The sequence below is a fragment of the Solea senegalensis genome, linkage group LG16 (genome assembly GCF_019176455.1).
Source record: "Solea senegalensis isolate Sse05_10M linkage group LG16, IFAPA_SoseM_1, whole genome shotgun sequence".
In the NCBI taxonomy this organism is placed as follows: Eukaryota; Metazoa; Chordata; class Actinopteri; order Pleuronectiformes; family Soleidae; genus Solea; species Solea senegalensis.
This window is the reverse complement of record NC_058036.1, coordinates 10,291,554-10,299,501: the sequence shown is the minus strand read 5'-3', so window position 1 is coordinate 10,299,501 and position 7,948 is coordinate 10,291,554. Positions and strand designations below refer to the sequence as shown.

Genomic DNA, 7,948 nt, shown 5'->3' with positions numbered 1-7,948 from the left:
TTATCTTCCCTGCTTTGTTTCTCACGTCTCACCCTGTCTTGTCTCAACTTTGGGAGCCTCTCTTCGCAGTGCTCTCCAAAACTTTAATCATGGAATTGGTCAACTGGTCTCTCAGCGCAATTGACAGAATTTTCTCGATGAGGTGCTTGGGCTCGGGGGAACCCGTATGCCCTGACGGAACGTTCGCCGCTGGTCACATGAGGGACTTGTGGGAGGAGTGGAGGGTCGTGTGCCTGGTGATTCTTTCCTTCGAGGACATCGAAGCTATCTACATATTCAGAACCATGATAACAGGCTATCTGCTGATTGGAAGTAAAAATTCAGAAGACGGTGACAGCAGTCAAAAGCCCCATGAAGCTGCCCAACATGATTGATGGGGTGGGCAGATCTGTCAGCACTCAGTCTGTGGTTACTAACCGCAATATGGAAACATCTTGGAGAAGCTTTCGGCTTTGCAAAAGTGAATGGACCGACTTGGAAACCAGAAAGGACAAACAGAGTAAGTTCAGTCTATTGAAATGCGACTACTCGCCCTAAACCAAACAGATTAGATTAATCATAATCTAATCTGTGTTTCGGACCCCCAAGGCACCGGCCTCAGACAAGGCCGTTGTTGGAACAACTCCCCAAGGAGATCGCTGCAGTGAGACGCACTGCATTACTATTCCACCCTCCCTTCCTTCACGGACACCTGTTGATTGTTGACTCTGTCTGGGACCCGATCAAGGACGTCTCCATGGCAACCTGCTGTGTTATCGTGATGGCATCCCGCGCACTGAGGCACTGATTGCGAGGCGAGACAAAGCGAGTCTCCAGGCTTATGCACATACACGCATTCATGGACACAAACACACATGCATATATGCAACACATCCCTTTACCTCCATGCCACGCCTTCGCCACTTTCAACCCCCCAGTGCGACAGGCGGGGTCCGCGGGCCACGTCGAAGATGGAACACCTCCACTCCCCCCCCGGCGCAGGTTGTCTTGAGTTCTCTATTGTAAAGTGTACTTATGTGTACCTATGTTGCTGAAGTTTTTTTTCCCGTTCCCACACTGTGCTCCCCCCCACAGGAGCATAGCCTGGGAGCTGCTTTTTTTACCTCCCCCTCCCCTCTCTTTTTCATCCCTTTTCCTCCCTCCTCTTATATCACTGGTCATCCTGTCATGTCTGTCTCATTGTGCTGTATTATTGTATGTACAGACGGGTTGATATTGTAGTAATTTCGCTTTACTTCTGTATAAGTGACAATACTGGCTCATTCAATTCAATTCATTCAATCAACAAGACTAAACATCGCTGTTACCGAGTGGAGTCACTGATGAGGGACACGCGTTTACAAACTGACGCTGACATTCCGTGTTTTCTGCTGGACAGGTAATTTGTCATACGTATCTAAATGTTCTGTGTAGTGTTATATCTGTTACTAGAACACAGCAGTGTTAAACTCCTCAAATATTCTACTCCGATATAATAACATTAATGATTTTGCAAGCATTTTGTGTTACTTTTGTGCTCTGGTGGGTCTGCGTTTTCCCCCACATTAGAAGCAGTTAACATGTTAGCTGCTGGGGGAATAGCGAGGTTTGTTCTCATCTGTGCTCATGTGTTAGACTGAGGCTGTAGCGCAGAGTTGTCTCTTACAGCTGTCAAAGAGACAATGTCTTCATGTCACAGCACCAGCACTGTCCAGCACTGGTGCTTCAAAGGGACAGACAGGTAAGTTACTGGAGGTTTGCAGTTATGTATTATAAGAGAAGAAGTTGATTGTTCACAGGGTTTCATATGAAAGTTAATTGTATTTCCTGATGTGACACACACTATAACTTATAGAGATGAGTGTTTAAAGTTCATCAGAGAGGCATTAGTGTTGAACAAAGGTTACAGATAAACTGTCTTTGTTTATCTGTTACCTTATCTATTATGTCTGTTTTTAATTCACAAGTATTTTATTTTTAAATATCCTTATTTTTCCAGCTTATATGGACATTGTAAAGCTGTACATGGAGGGAAATATGTTTACTGACCCTGTAAAATATGTGTGTTTGGTGTTATTTTACAGCTACAGTTCTCTGAATGCTGTATGTCTTATGCCTGTTTACAGAAATGTTTGAACAGATGACTCTAACTGACAGACAAATATTGATCTTCAGGTGAATCTTGGCTATGTTTTACATAGCTGTACTAAACAATTCAACTCTTAAACTCTAAATGTACAATATTTTCATTCAGATCAACTGCTTCTTCTTTAGTCGTCCACTGTATGAGGCCAGAATTCTGTTCACTGCACTCAACTACAATGTCCACAGGAACCGACCACTGCTGAAAACCAAATAAAGTAAAAATGTGTGTGTTTTTACATTTGAAATATTTCCTTTCACTTTATGGATAGACATGTCCATTATCTTACTGTTTTGTACATAAGTGATATTTGTTGACATGTTCACTCAGTGTTGTTTGTCATGATAGGTAACGGACATTGAATTAGAAAAATGTCCAGCTATAAATGTAAGCACATTAGTGTAAAATTATATTAAAATACATTTATTTATTTATTTTTTATAGTAACTGTGATGTTTGAATACTTGTGGCTTTATGTGAAAATGTCAGAGACTTGGAAACTCAGAGGCCAGGTATGAAACCAGTGTGAAACTAGTGTACTGTCCCTGAGGATCATGAAACTTCTCCCTGATGTTGTTCTACACAATGCAGCTGATCGTAATAGTGTATGTTGTGAATTGGTACTATATAAATTATAAAATTATAAATTAAAAAAAAAAAAAAAGATTAAAATGAACATATGAAATATCTACAGGCAGTATAAGGTAAGATCCTCCCAGTGTCTGTGAATGTACAAAAACCTTCAAGGGAGCAGTGTAGTTTTACACGGTTGGAACATGCTTGTCTCCAGCAACTGAGTTAGATATCTGTGCTCCTCCAGTCATCTTCACCACAAATCTTTGAACATAAAACACAGAAGAGAGATAGATATAGATAAAATGACAATGTACTGCATGCTGTGGTAAGTAGATTATTCAGTATTACAATAACAAAAGTATGGAACATAATTTGGTCTGTGCATAAGTACTTCCATAGACAAGGGTGAACAGTTGTCTGACTTGATTTTATATCCTTGTAGACAACAATAAACCTTCATAAATAAATGTTTAAAACCAACCCATACCATAATTCTAACCCTGACAATTTTAACATTTTTTTTTTATTTGAAATAGGTTGCTTTTAGCATCAATTTGCCTATTTATATTGGTATATATAAATCCATCTATCCATTATGTACCACTTTATCCTCAACCGGGGGTGCTGTGCCAATGTCAGCTGACATAGGGACAGTTCGCCAGTCCATCGCAGGGCCACATATAGAGACAATCAACCATTCAACCATTCACTCTCACAATCACACCTAATCTCCATATTACATGTTTTTGGGAGGAAGGTGGTGAACCCGGAGAAAAACGATTTGTTGTATCACCAATGCTCAATTTTTGGGACACATCCATTAAATACAGAAAACATCTATGCAGTTTTAAAATAACAAATGTTTTTGGCTTCTACAGTTTAAAGTGTTTACAGTATTTAATGTTACTTTCGTGTGTGTCCTACCATTTCATGTGGACATAGGTCTGCTGTGGAAAAACTCTATTACACAACGTTACTCTTGCGTAATAGACATTGTCATTACATACACACATGTGAGTTCAACTCATTGACAGTTTCATTAGCATTTCCAATTCAAATGCTAATGATCCGATACTTTGACAGACATAAAAACAACAAAGCTCTCTCCCTGTCTCTTGCACATACTTATTTTCCTTGAACATTACACCTCTTTCCCTTCTCCACTCTAATTTCCACTCATGTTCCTTACATCTCAAGCTGAGATGTTGCTTTTTTTCATTATTCCTCCACTCCTTTAGTGTGTCAGTTGTTGTTCGCTGTTTGACAGGAGAGAAGAAGAAGAAAAAAGGAATGCAGTTAAAAGATATCTTCCTTCATCTCTAATCCTGTCTTAAGGAATCAAGAACAACACATCTGACCTGAGATTCATCACTGGATTCAAACTGTGGAAATAAAAGAAAACCTGCCCAAAACCACACCCCATTATTGCTGGACGAGACAAGGTTGTTCATCCACAAGGTAATGCACTCACAGCATTAGTTTTCATCATTCTCCTTTCATAACATCTATTATTATTATTATTATTATTATTATTGTTCAGTATGTTACAATTACATTACTCTTTACTTCAAGGTTTTGCACTGCCCTAGTTGCAAATCTTTACTGGAAAGAGCATATATCACAATGTCAATTATTATTTTAGAATATGTGTTAATATGGATCATTCCACATGATCATTACATTTGTTGTTGATGCATTATGTTGTTTTTAAAAAAGTTTGTATATTATTATTAATATTTTATACCTATATACATATATATATATATATATATATATATATATATATATATATATATATATATATATATACATATATATACAATATATGTATATAACAAGAATAAATATATATGCATTTATTGAAAATATTTTACATGTTCATTTATCAGCACTTGGCGCAAACAGTAGAATAAGGAAGTATGCTCTTGTTCCAATTGCAATGACCGGAAGTGTGACTGTATGGTATGGATTTTGCCGTATTACTGCTTCCCATAAGTAAAAGTGTGAGAATGTAGGATTGTGCTCACATCTTAAGGACTGGATTCCATTTTTATGTGTAGATTGGGTGTCATTTGGGTGTCGTTGGAACTGTTATTTGAGTTGTCTTTCTGTCATCTTGAATCAGCAGCATGGTCATTCTCCTCAGACCTCTGGTATTAAGGCATTTTCTCTGAGAGAAATGCTGCTCATGGATATTTTCTCTTTTTTGGATAATTCTGTGTAAAATTTAGAAATTATTGTTCGTGAAAATCTCAATAGATCAGCACTTTCTGAAATAGCTTACTCAGACCAATAATCATGCCATGTAAAATTATTTACATCTCTATGGGATTTGTTATGAGGAGTGAGCAGTATAAACTTCAGTTTCCAATTAGAAATGTCTGTCTATAATAAGTGAACATATTCTTAAGATATTGTAGGCTTAAGTAGGCTTAGGATTTATTAGGTGAGGCTCTTGTTAAGTGGCAACAATCTGCTTTTGTCTTGTGTCCCAGCTGGCAGCCAAGTTTTAGTAAAGGCAAGTGAGTCCATGTTTCAGGCTGGCTTCTGGTGGTATGCTGGGGTTGGGCACTGCAAAAGTCATCATAAAGTCAACCACACATCAGAAAACAAGTTGACAATGGGAAGAAATCTTATATTTAGCTGTTAGCTATTTCTCGTCACTGTGGAGGTTTTGGCCAGATTTGTCTTTTTGTGAGCACCATAACTGACATAGTAACACATTTTGATGCAAATTTTTGGGGATGTAGGTTATGTCCCATCGAGGAAACTATTCGATTTTGGTGTATATCTGATCTTGACCTTAAGGGAGGTTTGTACTCTCGGGGTACTTTCTCTACTTAAACAAATAGAGATTTATAATCTGCTTATAATCATATGGAAATTCATGAGTAGCAGACACTTCATGACCCAAATTAGAAACCTCAGTAAAAAGGTTTATGTCTTAATATGTGGCTCCCCTGAGGTGTGAAGTGGGGTTTGCTTAAATAAAGGTTAGGGATGAGGTTTGGTTAAGGCTGTCCACACAGCCGTGCTGAGGTATGTGGCTGGCTTCTGGCTGACGGTCGGTGGGTCTGCCACTTCATAGAGATTCCACTGAAAGGTTTTAATTAGCTGCTGACTCAGGTCTTGGCAGCCGGTGGTGGAGATGCTAACTGAGGACTGTAAATCTGCAGTAACGAAGACAGGGGCCACACCCCAGGAGCCTGCAGACACCCAGCCATCCAATCCATCCACACCACAGACCTCCAGTGCCAGGCTTAACAAGGACATGCTGCACTTTCTCTCTTCTGCTCTCTCAAAACCACACACACACACACACATACACATAGGGGATATATTAGTGGAATTGTTGAGAGCTGATTTAGGTTAATTTGCATCACTCTTACTCACACTCACTGATTTATTTATCTCTCCCTCACTAACAATTAGCCTGTCTACCCTCACATGGATCCTATCAGGAAGTGTGTGGAAGTAAAACACTAAACCAGGATCAGTCACTTTAGGTCTGTTATGGTAACAAAAAAAAAAGAAAAGAAAAGAGATGGCCTACAAGTCTCTATTAGACAAGAGTCCAAACTATACCAGATGCAGATGTGCCTTGTTTTCAATTCATGCTCCAATGAAAGGTGTTCCATTGGATCTCCAACTCAAACTTGGAGTAAGCTCACCAACCACATAAGAACACGAGAGCAACATGAGAATATTTTTTTTTTCCATCTGTCACTTTTAAGTGTATAAATATATAAAGAGTATAAAGAGTATACATTTAGCTTTACACTGGTACTGTCTACATCTGTTCTGGGGGCTTGTAAGAGAACAAAATCTCTACCTTAGACGACAGTTTGATATCCATGTTGATACATGGGCTATGATTCAAATCATAAACAATACTTTTTAATTATGAAACAATAATTTGATATAACTAGATTTAATGCAATATCATTCTTTGTTTAATGTAGGCATTTTTAATTACTAATTAGAATAAACCAAATCTACTGTATAGACATATCTCTGCTTGCCAATATTTCATAAAAGACCAAAATCTTATTTTATTGTTTTTTCCATTTTATGACACATGAAACGAAGGGAGATGCGGATATCAGAACTACCTTAATTTCACTGTATTACTTACTTAGACACAGACAGAAAGCTTGAGGCCTAATGTATGAACAAACATATTTGAAATTGTACATATTTAGTCTCCAACAACTACCAGGGAAATGTCTAAAATTTCAATATTTAACAGACAAGCAGCATCACAAACCCTGCCACAGTATTTTAGTGCAGTGACTATGTCAGACGGAGTCTGTGCTCCGGTCATGGAGGAAGTACTGAACAAATATTTTTAATTAACTGATTCTATGTGATTTGATTCAGTTACACTGACAGTAGTCAGTAGTCACTCAAAGTCACGGCAGTTTCACGCAGCCATGCAGTGATGACTCCGCCCCATTTTGAGTAGGTACTTAGTGGAGATGCAACCTAAATCGTGCCGTGTCGAGGCGAGGCAGGACCATGGTGGAAAAGGGCCAGAGTTAAGGTGTGAACTGGGATCATTTTAGGTTTACCTGACTGTGCTCTATAAATTCCTGTGTTGTAAGAGTGCTGTAGCTCTTTTTTAAGAGCAATGTTTTGTGTGTGTGTGGTTGTGCACTGAGTGAGTGGACGAACAAGAGAGGGAGTTGTGCAGTTGAGTGTGTGTGTGTGTGTATGAGAAGCTGGGGACTGGCTAAGTTAACATGAGCAGAGACAAAGTAAGGCACTAATGTGTAATGTTCTGTGCTAGTGGGAAGAAGACTCTCCACATCAAGCTGACTTTCCATGTGTTCATCATCTTCAGTAAAAAGTGAGGGTGTTAGCCTGAATTAGCTACATCTTTGGCCCTGGAGAACTATCCTCATGCCCTCCTTCACAACATCCAAGAACCTTCCCTGTGGTCTTCCTCTTTTCCTCCTGCCAAGCAGCTCCATCTTCAACATAATCTGTCCAAAATAATCTGTCCTCCTCTGCACTTGACCAAACCATCTCAGGCTATTGACTCTCTTACTTTACCTCCAAACCGTTTAACTTAGCTGTCCCTCGAATATACTAATTTCACTCCCAACAAAAATCTCAGCATCTCCAGCTCTGCCACCTCCACCTCCACCTTCTGTCTTTTAGACAGTGCCACTGCCTCCAAATCATATATCATAACAGGAAGAAATCCCTGACAGAACCAGACTCAGAGATGTGCGGTCATCTGCCTCG

General features: G+C 39.1%; 1 long non-coding RNA gene across 1 annotated transcript; it reads left to right on the top strand.

The window, feature by feature from the left end:
* Nucleotides 1–1,041: 1,041 nt before the first annotated feature.
* LOC122783287 lies at nt 1,042–4,139 on the top strand. The gene is made up of 3 exons (XR_006362023.1): nt 1,042–2,154; nt 2,254–2,339; nt 4,034–4,139. It is a non-coding gene; the product is annotated as an uncharacterized LOC122783287 (long non-coding RNA).
* Nucleotides 4,140–7,948: the final 3,809 nt, after the last annotated feature.